Source organism: Triturus cristatus, chromosome 3_1 (genome assembly GCF_964204655.1).
Source record: "Triturus cristatus chromosome 3_1, aTriCri1.1, whole genome shotgun sequence".
Lineage (NCBI taxonomy): Eukaryota > Metazoa > Chordata > Amphibia > Caudata > Salamandridae > Triturus > Triturus cristatus.
In genome coordinates, this window is record NC_140583.1 from 112,877,529 (window position 1) to 112,891,756 (window position 14,228).

General features: G+C 45.7%; 1 long non-coding RNA gene across 1 annotated transcript; it reads left to right on the forward strand.

Annotated features, from left to right (window-relative positions):
• The first annotated feature begins 561 nt into the window (after positions 1–561).
• Positions 562–13,940, forward strand: LOC146859798 (uncharacterized). The gene is made up of 3 exons (XR_014978720.1): positions 562–690; positions 12,888–13,048; positions 13,817–13,940. It is a non-coding gene; the product is annotated as an uncharacterized LOC146859798 (long non-coding RNA).
• Positions 13,941–14,228: the final 288 nt, after the last annotated feature.

Sequence of the window (14,228 nt, forward strand, 5' to 3'; positions counted from 1 at the left end):
TGGCCTACTGTGGGGTAATCATTGTGCTTTGGCTTGTGCACTGCTTCAACCATTCAGCACCTGCTTCGGCTTGAGCACTGTCTTGTGCAGTCTTACCTCAAGCATATCTTTACAGTTCTTCTTGGACTTTCCTCACTCTTCAATATAGACGTCCAGCAGCTCTTCTCACGTCTTTCACATCTTCACATGAATATCAATAACAATAATTGCTGGCCATTATTAATTACAGGAAGCAGTTGTAAATAGTAAACATATGATTGTGCTGCAATGACAGTTTTCTAACCCTTTTAATATTCTTGTTTTTAAACTGAAGAATTTTGTACCTTGTTTTAAGTTTGTATTTTGGATATTTTAAAGTATTGTCATGGATGTATTTTGTAGCTTTTATGATTCATTTTGTTATTTCGAATAAAGCCTATTTTGATTTGATTTGATTTGATCAATAACATTTCTTCCATCACTCCTTTATCCCGTATGCTCTGGTCTTTCATGTGTTTATAGCTTTCAGCAACAGACACTTCGCATAATCGGCCTTGTTTCTATTTCATTCAGAGCATCTATCCCTCGCAAGGACCTTTCCTTTACTGGCGGGAACATCAAAAGGGAGCTTAAATACAGTTCTCTCTACGATTGAAAACACTCATCCCTGGTATTTTCTGATCAACAGTTTTCTCCTCCGGAGGATTTCGGGTTAGTTAATCGAGTAGCGGTGTGCATTGTTTTTGTTCTTTGTGATTGTTTTACACATACTTGTATATATTTGTAATTATTTTTCACCGTGCAAAATATTATTCTTCCTCCATATTTCTTAATTTCACCAGGTGGAATTCCATGGACAAGTCTTCTCGAGGGAAGGGGTTATACCCAATCAATGACCTGATCAAAACTATATCTAATTTACCACTGGCCACTAAGAAAGAAGATGTTTAGGATTTTCTTGGGATAGCTGAAATCTATTCTAGGTTTGTTCCCAATTTTGCCAGTCACTCCTCTGCCAATCGTTTGCTACTCAAAAAGTAGATCAAAATTGAATGGAATGAAGATTGTCAAAGGGAATTTACCGATCTAAAGTCCAGTTTGTCCTCGGCACAATGCTTAAAACGTTGCGTTCAAGGTGTACGCTGTTGGGTTGCAACAGATGCAAGTGATAAAGGTCGAGACACTATTTTGATGCAAGACCAGGAAGAGAATTAATTCACTGTAGTCTTTGTTTCTAGGTCATTGAAGGGAGCAGAAATAAGGGATCCTACCATTTGGGAAAAAGCTCTGGCTGTGTTTTTGGCAATAGAGAATTATATGCAATTTATGTGGGGTTTCAAGTTTTTTGTACAGTCTGATCACACGCCTCATCAGGAAGTTTTGGGGAATAAAACTTTAGACTTAATTTCCTCTAGAATTTGTCAATTGTTTGTAGCAATGCAAGACTATCACTTTGTTGTTACATACCTACCTGGTAATGAGTAGGTGAGTAAGTAACAGATTGCTTGTCCAGATTCATTGTAGATCCTCAAAGGTTCCAACAAGATAAGGTTGCTTGATGGAAGGAAATGGAGATCAAGGTTCGTGTAATCACTAACTAGTGTGTTTCAAAAAATAAATGGTTGATCAAGATTTAGAATTATGAATACAGAAAAAATCGAACAACGCAAATGCTGTAGCAATATCAGCAAATCAATTCAGTTACATGGAATTCAAATATCATTAAGGCTCTCAAATACAGAAATTACATACTAAGGATAACAAATTTGTAAAAATCCGCTAAATCTCAAAGGACCTACCACTCCCCTCAGGGGTGGGTAATTACACTCACTGTATAACCTGCACTCAGCCTTGGGTAGTTTGGCACTGAGCAGTCAGGGTTATCACAGAGGCAATGTGTAAAGCATTGGCACAGCACTCTCATACAATATATACACTGAGCATCACAAAAGAGACATTGCATGTGGTGTATGTAAATAAAGTTTGTATTCAACACATACATTAACTAACACAACATGAACATCATGTATTTCTGGGCAAAAATGACATTTGGAATTATCACTAGCAGTACTCGGGCCAAATGTGTTAAAATGATGATTAGTAGTATGCACACTTGGGAAAGATCCTAGTTTAACCCCCCAGCCTTAAGCGGTGCGAAACATTGTCAGAACGAGGCCCACCATAGCAATTATTATAATTCAATACCACACAGTTATAGGGTGCAACCTAGATGACGATATCAGAAATGTGTACATACAGATAATTACAACACTTTTAAATAGCACTGTGGACTAAGGCTGCATGGGTAAAAATAAATATCAAAATCAGTATTCTGTTGGCAGGGAATCAACGTGTAAAGCAACACTGCTGTGCAGGGTAATAGCAGTCACTCCCACACACTCAGCACCGATGCAGTGGTGCAGCTGATATTCGGCAGGTCAGTTGATAATACACATGCAGACCCGTGGCCCAAAACCTCCTCCACTATTCAGCTAACCCCGACTACCCTACACCCATGAGCTGGATATAAAGAAAAACTTCCCCCTGATACAAGGCCGAACACGGACCGGAGTCGCACTTAGTCAGGGTCCCAGGGAAGAAAGATCAGAGACGGTAGCAGGGCTAATTAGGCAGCAGTTGACAAATGGCGGTTTGGCCACTACTCGGTAAGTTCACCCATGGTATGCAGAGCAGATACAGGCTGAGGGCAATTGTCGTTCAATCAAAAGATTCCAGCACCATCCCAGTTCTGCGAAGCACAGGGGGTGAGGTTATGCAGCTCTCTTGACTCGCTTCAAGTCGCTCTCTGAAGCGTTCCTTAGACCATTCATTTATTCTCACCACTCAGGCCTGATCTGGGCAGTACTACCTGGCAACACAAAGTCATCGGGCCAGGTGAGGAGAAGGCATTTGGTCCACTGCATTGAGGGCACTAAAGGACCAATTGATAAATGGGGTAGAAAGCAGGGGAGCCTCTTGGAAGAAGGAGGGACCCGGTCAGACAAATGTCTTATCAAAGTAGCACCCAGGCAATCTGGGAACCTCGGAACACACATCCGCTCCTCCGCATCCTTCTGAAAATATGGCACAACGTCTGGTGCACGTAGATACTAGTTGCACCTGACAGTTCTGGTAACACACAATGAAGAGTCGCAAACTAAGTACCTCCTTTGAAATTAGGAACAGTGTGGTGCATGTTGATCTGAGTCGAACCAGACTATTCCGGTCAAACACAATGAAGAGTTGCAAATTCCTGCCCTCCCTTGAAATAAAATATAGCGACAATGGGGCGACCCTGTGTCCCTCAGAACCTGAGTATGTATATAATAGGCTACAATGGTTCGGGGAGAACCTAATTGCTTTGAAAAAATACAATTAAAAGTAACATTAAAGAGAACCTGGAAGAGCTGCTTGATACCTATTAAATAAATATTACACGTATAGCATTTACATTGGTTAAATCATGAAACGCATATCAAATAGCGTTGGAACGCATATCAAATGACGTTGGAATACAGATTGAAGCAAAACACTTACATGTATATGCTTTGCAAAAGACTCTTCTTTTATATCAAGTTAAGCTTAAGTCAATATTTACAAGTAATCAGAAGGCTGTCAAAACAAGAAATACTGAAAAAGGTGACATGTGGTATGGTGACATTAAGTGCCCAGTGATAGTGCTGCATTGCATATATACAAGGTGATATTATGTATAATTTATTTACACAAAGAATTAGAATGCAGTCAGAACGAGGGTAGGCAATAACTCTGGTGAACAGCAGGTTTGCCTATTGATTTGACACCTAGAGATTTGATTGGTCTGAACCATCTATGTTTATCGATGTTTCGACCCTGGCAGAGCATTATTGGAGTGTCATGGCGGGTCTTCTTTAGGACAAGTGGGAGTGTTGACAGCCCAAAAGGTGGGGTGACTCGCTGAGGCGTCCCTTGCTCGGTGAAAGGCGTCAGAGGATCTGCATGTATCAGATAAGTTCAAGGAGTGAAGATTGCTTCATAAAGTCAAACCCTAACTTGATGTGGTAGTTAATTCTAAAATGCGGAGGACACGGAGTGAATGAGGTCCTTCAGGGGAGCCAGGCAACAGTCCTGATTTCAAGCCCTCTTTATGAAAATTCTCGGCTGCACTCTTGAAATAAGGCACAACGCCTGGTGTGCGTTGATACACATCACACCTAACAATTCCGGTCACAAACACTAGCACAAGTTCAGCAGTGCTGCACATGGTAGAATGAGGTTCTATTACGGGTACGCCGTCACCTTTTGAGGGTCGCAACCTGTGAATCAGACAAAGTGCACAATGAGCACGCAATCAGCGTGCCGCACAAGTGAGATGTAAAAACAGCAATTGATGGACAGAGTGCAGAACAATGTCATACATTCACCCCAGTACAGAGATCTGGGCCTAAATCCATCGTTTTTTTGCTCACCATGCCATTCCAGTTTGAACCCAGCCATATGCAAATCAGTCTTGACCCTGTGCCTCATGGGAACAGTCCAGCCCGAACTGCCAAGCCAGGTCCTCCCTGGACCGGAAACAAGCATCCTAGGACCGGTTTCAGGGTTTCACCCCTCTTCTGCCCTGATAGCTTGATTCCAGTGGCATGGAGAGCACGGGACTCACGTCTGAGCATTCCCGTCCCACTCGGGGTGACAAATGCAAAAACAACAATTGATGGACAGAATGCAGAACAATGTCATACATTCACCCCAGTACAGAGATCTGGGCCTAAATCCATCGTTTTTTAGCTCATCATGCCATTCCAGTTTGAACCCAGCCATATGCAAATCAGTCTTGACCCTGTGCCTCATGGGAACAGTCCAGCCCGAACTGCCAAGCCAGGTCCTCCCTGGACTGGAAACAAGCATCCAAGGACCGGTTTCAGGGTTTCACCCCTCTTCAGCCAGGATAGCTTGATTCCAGTGGCATGGAGAGCACGGGACTTTTGTACCGCTTTGTTCGCCATAAGTTGGCAGGTTATGCTCAGACGTGAGTCCCTTGCTCACTTTGTCACTGGATTCAAGCAAGCCTGGCTGAAGACGGCTGAAATGCCAGAAACCGGTCCTAGGAAGCTTGTTTCCGGTCCAGGGAAGGCATGGCTTGGCAGTTCGGGCTGGACTGTTCCCATGAGGCACAGGGTCAGACTGATTTGCATATGGCCATGTCTGAACTGGGGTGGCAGAGTGGGCTAAAGAACGGTGATGGATCAAACCCAAATCTGTTGACTGGGTGTGAGTGTTTGATTGGTTCCGATGCTCCGTCCATCACCACCCCCTTTTGTACCGCTTTGTTCGCCATAAGTTGGCAGGGCATGCTCAGACGTGAGTCCCTTGCTCACTTTGTCACTGGATTCAAGCAAGCCTGGCTGAATACGGCTGAAATGCCAGAAACCGGTCCTAGGAAGCTTGTTTCCGGTCCAGGGAAGGCATGGCTTGGCAGTTCGGGCTGGACTGTTCCCATGAGGCACAGGGTCAGACTGATTTGCATATGGCCATGTCTGAACTGGGGTGGCAGAGTGGGCTAAAGAACGGTGATGGATCAAACCCAGATCTGTTGACTGGGTGTGAGTGTTTGATTGGTTCTGATGCTCTGTCCATCACCACCCCCTTTTGTACCGCTTTGTTCGCCATAAGTTGGCAGGGCATGCTCAGACGTGAGTCCCTTGCTCACTTTGTCACTGGATTCAAGCAAGCCTGGCTGAATACGGCTGAAATGCCAGAAACCGGTCCTAGGAAGCTTGTTTCCGGTCCAGGGAAGGCATGGCTTGGCAGTTCGGGCTGGACTGTTTCCATGAGGCACAGGGTCAGACTGATTTGCATATGGCCATGTCTGAACTGGGGTGGCAGAGTGGGCTAAAGAACGGTGATGGATCAAACCCAGATCTGTTGACTGGGTGTGAGTGTTTGATTGGTTCTGATGCTCCGTCCATCACCACCCCCTTTTGTACCGCTTTGTTCGCCATAAGTTGGCAGGGTATGCTCAGACGTGAGTCCCTTGCTCACTTTGTCACTGGATTCAAGCAAGCCTGGCTGAAGACGGCTGAAATGCCAGAAACCGGTCCTAGGAAGCTTGTTTTCGGTCCAGGGAAGGCATGGCTTGGCAGTTTGGGCTGGACTGTTCCCATGAGGCACAGGGTCAGACTGATTTGCATATGGCCATGTCTGAACTGGGGTGGCAGAGTGGGCTAAAGAACGGTGATGGATCAAACCCAGATCTGTTGACTGGGTGTGAGTGTTTGATTGGTTCTGATGCTCCGTCTATCACCACCCCCTTTTGTACCGCTTTGTTCGCCATAAGTTGGCAGGGTATGCTCAGACGTGAGTCCCTTGCTCACTTTGTCACTGGATTCAAGCAAGCCTGGCTGAAGACGGCTGAAATGCCAGAAACCAGTCCTAGGAAGCTTGTTTCCGGTCCAGGGAAGGCATGGCTTGGCAGTTCGGGCTGGACTGTTCCCATGAGGCACAGGGTCAGACTGATTTGCATATGGCCATGTCTGAACTGGGGTGGCAGAGTGGGCTAAAGAACGGTGATGGATCAAACCCAGATCTGTTGACTGGGTGTGAGTGTTTGATTGGTTCTGATGCTCCGTCCATCACCACCCCCTTTTGTACCGCTTTGTTCGCCATAAGTTGGCAGGGTATGCTCAGACGTGAGTCCCTTGCTCACTTTGTCACTGGATTCAAGCAAGCCTGGCTGAAGACGGCTGAAATGCCAGAAACCGGTCCTAGGAAGCTTGTTTCCGGTCCAGGGAAGGCATGGCTTGGCAGTTCGGGCTGGACTGTTCCCTTGAGGCACAGGGTCAGACTGATTTGCATATGGCCATGTCTGAACTGGGGTGGCAGAGTGGGCTAAAGAACGGTGATGGATCAAACCCAGATCTGTTGACTGGGTGTGAGTGTTTGATTGGGTCTGATGCTCCGTCCATCACCACCCCCTTTTGTACCGCTTTGTTCGCCATAAGTTGGCAGGGTATGCTCAGACGTGAGTCCCTTGCTCACTTTGTCACTGGATTCAAGCAAGCCTGGCTGAAGACGGCTGAAATGCCAGAAACCGGTCCTAGGAAGCTTGTTTCCGGTCCAGGGAAGGCATGGCTTGGCAGTTCGGGCTGGACTGTTCCCATGAGGCACAGGGTCAGACTGATTTGCATATGGCCATGTCTGAACTGGGGTGGCAGAGTGGGCTAAAGAACGGTGATGGATCAAACCCAGATCTGTTGACTGGGTGTGAGTGTTTGATTGGTTCTGATGCTCCGTCCATCACCACCCCCTTTTGTACCGCTTTGTTCGCCATAAGTTGGCAGGGTATGCTCAGACGTGAGTCCCTTGCTCACTTTGTCACTGGATTCAAGCAAGCCTGGCTGAAGACGGCTGAAATGCCAGAAACCGGTCCTAGGAAGCTTGTTTCCGGTCCAGGGAAGGCATGGCTTGGCAGTTCGGGCTGGACTGTTCCCAGGAGGCACAGGGTCAGACTGATTTGCATATGGCCATGTCTGAACTGGGGTGGCAGAGTGGGCTAAAGAACGGTGATGGATCAAACCCAGATCTGTTGACTGGGCGTGAGTGTTTGATTGGTTCTGATGCTCCGTCCATCACCACCCCCTTTTGTACCGCTTTGTTTGCCATAAGTTGGCAGGGTATGCTCAGACGTGAGTCCCTTGCTCACTTTGTCACTGGATTCAAGCAAGCCTGGCTGAAGACAGCTGAAATGCCAGAAACCGGTCCTAGGAAGCTTGTTTCCGGTCCAGGGAAGGCATGGCTTGGCAGTTCGGGCTGGACTGTTCCCATGAGGCACAGGGTCAGACTGATTTGCATATGGCCATGTCTGAACTGGGGTGGCAGAGTGGGCTAAAGAACGGTGATGGATCAAACCCAGATCTGTTGACTGGGTGTGAGTGTTTGATTAGTTCTGATGCTCCGTCCATCACCACCCCCTTTTGTACTGCTTTGTTCGCCATAAGTTGGCAGGGTATGCTCAGACGTGAGTCCCTTGCTCACTTTGTCACTGGATTCAAGCAAGCCTGGCTGAAGACGGCTGAAATGCCAGAAACCGGTCCTAGGAAGCTTGTTTCCGGTCCAGGGAAGGCATGGCTTGGCAGTTCGGGCTGGACTGTTCCCATGAGGCACAGGGTCAGACTGATTTGCATATGGCCATGTCTGAACGGGGGTGGCAGAGTGGGCTAAAGAACGGTGATGGATCAAACCCAGATCTGTTGACTGGGTGTGAGTGTTTGATTGGTTCTGATGCTCCGTCCATCACCACCCCCTTTTGTACCGCTTTGTTCGCCATAAGTTGGCAGGGTATGCTCAGTCGTGAGTCCCTTGCTCACTTTGTCACTGGATTCAAGCAAGCCTGGCTGAAGACGGCTGAAATGCCAGAAACCAGTCCTAGGAAGCTTGTTTCCGGTCCAGGGAAGGCATGGCTTGGCAGTTCGGGCTGGACTGTTCCCATGAGGCACAGGGTCAGACTGATTTGCATATGGCCATGTCTGAACTGGGGTGGCAGAGTGGGCTAAAGAACGGTGATGGATCAAACCCAGATCTGTTGACTGGGTGTGAGTGTTTGATTGGTTCTGATGCTCCGTCCATCACCACCCCCTTTTGTACCGCTTTGTTCGCCATAAGTTGGCAGGGTATGCTCAGACGTGAGTCCCTTGCTCACTTTGTCACTGGATTCAAGCAAGCCTGGCTGAAGACGGCTGAAATGCCAGAAACCGGTCCTAGGAAGCTTGTTTCCGGTCCAGGGAAGGCATGGCTAGGCAGTTCGGGCTGGACTGTTCCCATGAGGCACAGGGTCAGACTGATTTGCATATGGCCATGTCTGAACTGGGGTGGCAGAGTGGGCTAAAGAACGGTGATGGATCAAACCCAGATCTGTTGACTTGGTGTGAGTGTTTGATTGGTTCTGATGCTCCGTCCATCACCACCCCCTTTTGTACCGCTTTGTTCGCCATAAGTTGGCAGGGTATGCTCAGACGTGAGTCCCTTGCTCACTTTGTCACTGGATTCAAGCAAGCCTGGCTGAAGACGGCTGAAATGCCAGAAACCGGTCCTAGGAAGCTTGTTTCCGGTCCAGGGAAGGCATGGCTTGGCAGTTCGGGCTGGACTGTTCCAATGAGGCACAGGGTCAGACTGATTTGCATATGGCCATGTCTGAACTGGGGTGGCAGAGTGGGCTAAAGAACGGTGATGGATCAAACCCAGATCTGTTGACTGGGTGTGAGTGTTTGATTGGTTCTGATGCTCCGTCCATCACCACCCCCTTTTGTACCGCTTTGTTCGCCATAAGTTGGCAGGGTATGCTCAGACGTGAGTCCCTTGCTCACTTTGTCACTGGATTCAAGCAAGCCTGGCTGAAGACGGCTGAAATGCCAGAAACCGGTCCTAGGAAGCTTGTTTCCGGTCCAGGGAAGGCATGGCTTGGCAGTTCGGGCTGGACTGTTCCCACGAGGCACAGGGTCAGACTGATTTGCCTATGGCCATGTCTGAACTGGGGTGGCAGAGTGGGCTAAAGAACGGTGATGGATCAAACCCAGATCTGTTGACTGGGTGTGAGTGTTTGATTGGTTCTGATGCTCCGTCCATCACCACCCCCTTTTGTACCGCACAAGTGAGATGTGGCACAATTGATGAAGCGGGCGATGCGGGGTCCCGCAACCGGTTAATCTACCCACCACCAAGATGCTTATGCTTGTTGTAACCCCACGATGCATGGGCCACACTCCTTAGATGCAGGCAGTAATTTTGGGGCACCACACAAGGCAACCCGGTCTTCAGGCACTATACTTAGTTCCATGCTCTTGCCGCGTTACCAGTTGGGATCCAACAAACAATGTGAGCTTTGTAAGAGGGCACCACTCTCCAGGTGTCACAAGTAAATGGTATGGGTCCTTCACAGGAGGTCTTTGATGTCCCTGTGACCTCCTCAAGAGAACAGGGGTAAAGCCAACAAGCCCTAGTAGAGCATTCTTCAGGGTGTCATTCAGCAGCAGGTTGTCAGCCCAGGCCAGCCACTATTCAGGAAGGGTGCACAGTCCCTTCCAATGGCAGTAATCCTCCTGGTGCACAACAGATTCCTCTGGCAGTGTACACCACATAGTTTTAGGATCTCCAGTCCCACATCCTCACAAGTGCATCTCTACTCTGCTATGCCACCAGTAGTTATGCTGTAGTGTGCCTTTGAAGTTGGGAATAGTTCAAAGGGTTTCCCTTTGAACCACAGAGGCCTCCCCTAAAGTTCAGCCCTGTCTGCCATGAGGTCGGGGAATGTAGATCTTAATCTTTAGTGGGGCCATGTTCTGGCTTCCCAGAGGCCAAGTGTCAAAATCTCTCCCTCCAATATATCCAGCCCGGCCCTCAAATGGCAGAGGTCTGTCGTTCCAGTTACATGCCCAGTGTTTATAGCTGTCTCTGGGGAATGCACAGATATGCTCCCCCAGCCTCCTGTGTGGACTGGAGACAAACTAAAAGGCACAGAAAGAGATTTAGTACAAAGAAATGCCTCATTTTCAGAAGTGGTATTTCTAAGCTATTAATGACAAATCCCTCTGAACCACAGGAGATAGTTTGTCATCGTGGACCAAATTATAGGAAACATTATGAGGCTGCTCCATTGTAAGCCACTATTGAATCTTGAAGTATTTTCAAACATTCCCCCATGTTAACCAACAGGAAGAGCAAACCTCATAGGTAGTGAAAACATACATGGGTATTCTTCACTACCTGGAGAGGGAACACACGTGTACATGTACTACCTTTCACTTGCTTCACCCCTTAAGACTTGCCCCAGGCATGTCCTAGTGGTTGTGGAAGGTCCCCTTAGGGCTGGTCAGTGATTTATAAAGGCCAACCTGAGCATAAGTGCAATTGTACACACACAGGCCTGCAATGGCAGGCTTGAGTCATGTTTTAAAAGCATCATATGTGCAAGTGCACATACACAGACCTGCAATGGCAAGCTTGATACATGTTTAATACCCTCAGGTAAGCACCACTTTTTAACATATGTAGCAACAGCGTGCACACTTTCACACTGCATTTATAGTGGGAAGGAGCTCAGACCCTAAGGCCTCTAAAAGAAAATCGGCAAAACTCTGGTGTTGTCCCACGGGAAGAACGGACCGCCTAGGTAGGGAATACCCACATGGAACACCCGTGTGTACCTGCCATGCCTTTTACCTACCACTTGTCCCACCCATCAGGGATTATCCTAGGGGTGCTCTAGTGTTAGTGAAAGGCCCACTCAGGGTTAGCTAATGAGTTAGAAATGCCAACCCACAGGCCTGCAATGGCAGGCTTGACACATGTTTGAAAGGCTATTCTGGTGGGTGGTACAATCAGTGCTGCATCCCACCATTAGCCAGTGCAGTACCTGCCCTGGGCATGTGGTGTACCTTTTTACTGGTCACTCATAGGTACAACACCTAAACCAGTCAAGTAAGCGCCATTTCCTAGCATGGGTAGGAAGTGTAAGCATGGGTAGGAAGTGCATGTGCACTTTCACATTGCAATACAGTGGGAAAGAGCCCAGAGTCCAAAAGCCACGAAAAGAGAATCAGCAAAAAGCAGGAGGAGTAAAGCAAAACGTTTTAGGCAACTCCCCTAAGAAGGGCCAAGTCCAACAATCACTTTCTGTTTCTTGCGGATCAATTTTGTAAACATTTTGATGCTATCATAGACTCATTTCTTAAGTCTCTCAGCTCGATCATATTGCATTTTCTTCTTAAACATCTTTAAGACCTTCTTCTTAAACCCATAATTTGGTCCCATTTTTATAAATATTAGGTCAACACATTTAAGCAAAAGCAGCAGAACAATTGCACAAATTGAGAAAATGATTTTGGAGGTTAGTATGACATACAGCATGCACATACCCAAACTATCAAACCATTCACTAACCTTACTAAAACCATTTCCAATCTCACCAAAGACAGAACCAAACGATTCCCACAAACTATACTCCTCAAAAGCTTTTGCTTCACAAGATAAGTTAGTCATATTGTTTGTATAATCATTAATATACTTACTGTTATCTTGGATGAAGATACAGCACACTCAGACCCTCAAAATCCATCAGACTCTGCCCTCCTTCGTAAGAAGGATATCTAACACAAGGTAGTTTGCATAATCACAGCACGCATAGCCATTACCTCCTGATTAATCTTGGTTAGTGCTCCTGCAGTGTTAGAAGCAAGACATAGATATTCTTCTGATTTTCACACCATTCATAGCCACACCTACAGACGGAATCATAACACCCAATACACCTATCCCAGTGTGTTAAAATCCATGCTTCACTAGTTTCAAATCAACATCACTCATTCAATTCACATGCTAAGCCTGAGTGAACATCAGAGGGAGATAACAATACCCACCCACTTACGAGGCAAGTTAAAATAGACAGTCTTACTTCACACATAATATATTTCTCTAAATATTTGCTCTACACCAAACAAAAACTCATCATCAATCCACACTCAGTCTTTCCATCAACCCCAATTGCCATAAATCTTTAAAATTCGTCTTGCATCATACCCAACTCTCCCTTTCTTTCGTGTTCCAATCTCAGTTTAGGATGCAGCTTCGAATTTCCAAGTTTCTCTTCAGCACTAATTTGCTCTCTAATTTCATTTGCATCTTTCCAATTTCTCAGGACTTTCACTCCTTTCAATATATTTCCATGTGGCATTGTTAATATAAGTATTTTAATGGTCTGTCCTTTTTATGTTTATGTTTTTTTTTATACTTTCCTTGTTGTTGGTTTGTTCTATTTGGAATGTTGATGTTCAAAGAGAAGCTGTGAAGACAGTTGCTGGTCTGACAACCTGATGCTTGGAAGTTCATGGAGTTTCTTCTTTTAATAAAGTAGGTATATTCCTTAATCATATTTCTAGGAGTTACTCTTCATTCAGCGGTCTTCATATTAGCAATGATTGGCTTAAGAACCTGCCTGTGCTGAGAGAATCTTCAACACGTCCTCAAATATCTATGCATTTATTCAGATTTCTAGGAGCCGGCATCTCCTAATTCACATGTCTTCAGGAGTGAATCTAAGGTACTGTCTTTTGTTTATTACCCCCCCTTGCCCCTCCACACATACACTTCAATCTGCCTAATGATAACTTGTGGTAGTTCAAGGGTGGACTTTGAAATATGCCATTACTCTTGCAAAGTTTTCTTTTCCTGTATTTTGGTGGGCCTATGAGTGATGTCTCATTTCCCTGCCTAGATTCATTGATCTAACGCTGGGTGTAAACCTTTGGCTTTGGATTGGCCTACTGTGGGGTAATCATTGTGCTTTGGCTTGTGCACTGCTTCAACCATTCAGCACCTGCTTCGGCTTGAGCACTGTCTTGTGCAGTCTTACCTCAAGCATATCTTTACAGTTCTTCTTGGGCTTTCCTCACTCTTCAATATAGACGTCCAGCAGCTCTTCGCACGTCTTTCACATCTTCACATGAATATCAATAACAATAATTGCTGGCCATTATTAATTACAGGAAGCAGTTGTAAATAGTAAACATATGATTGTGCTGCAATGACAGTTTTCTAACCCTTTTAATATTCTTGTTTTTAAACTGAAGAATTTTGTACCTTGTTTTAAGTTTGTATTTTGGATATTTTAAAGTATTGTCATGGATGTATTTTGTAGCTTTTATGATTCATTTTGTTATTTCGAATAAAGCCTATTTTGATTTGATTTGATTTGATCAATAACATTTCTTCCATCACTCCTTTATCCCGTATGCTCTGGTCTTTCATGTATTTATAGCTTTCAGCAACAGACACTTCGCATAATCGGCCTTGTTTCTATTTCATTCAGAGCATCTATCCCTCGCAAGGACCTTTCCTTTACTGGCGGGAACATCAAAAGGGAGCTTAAATACAGTTCTCTCTACGATTGAAAACACTCGTCCCTGGTATTTTCTGATCAACAGTTTTCTCCTCCGGAGGATTTCGGGTTAGTTAATCGAGTAGCGGTGTGCATTGTTTTTGTTCTTTGTGATTGTTTTACACATACTTGTATATATTTGTAATTATTTTTCACCGTGCAAAATATTATTCTTCCTCCATATTTCTTAATTTCACCAGGTGGAATTCCATGGACAAGTCTTCTCGAGGGAAGGGGTTATACCCAATCAATGACCTGATCAAAACTATATCTAATTTACCACTGGCCACTAAGAAAGAAGATGTTTAGGATTTTCTTGGGATAGCTGAAATCTATTCTAGGT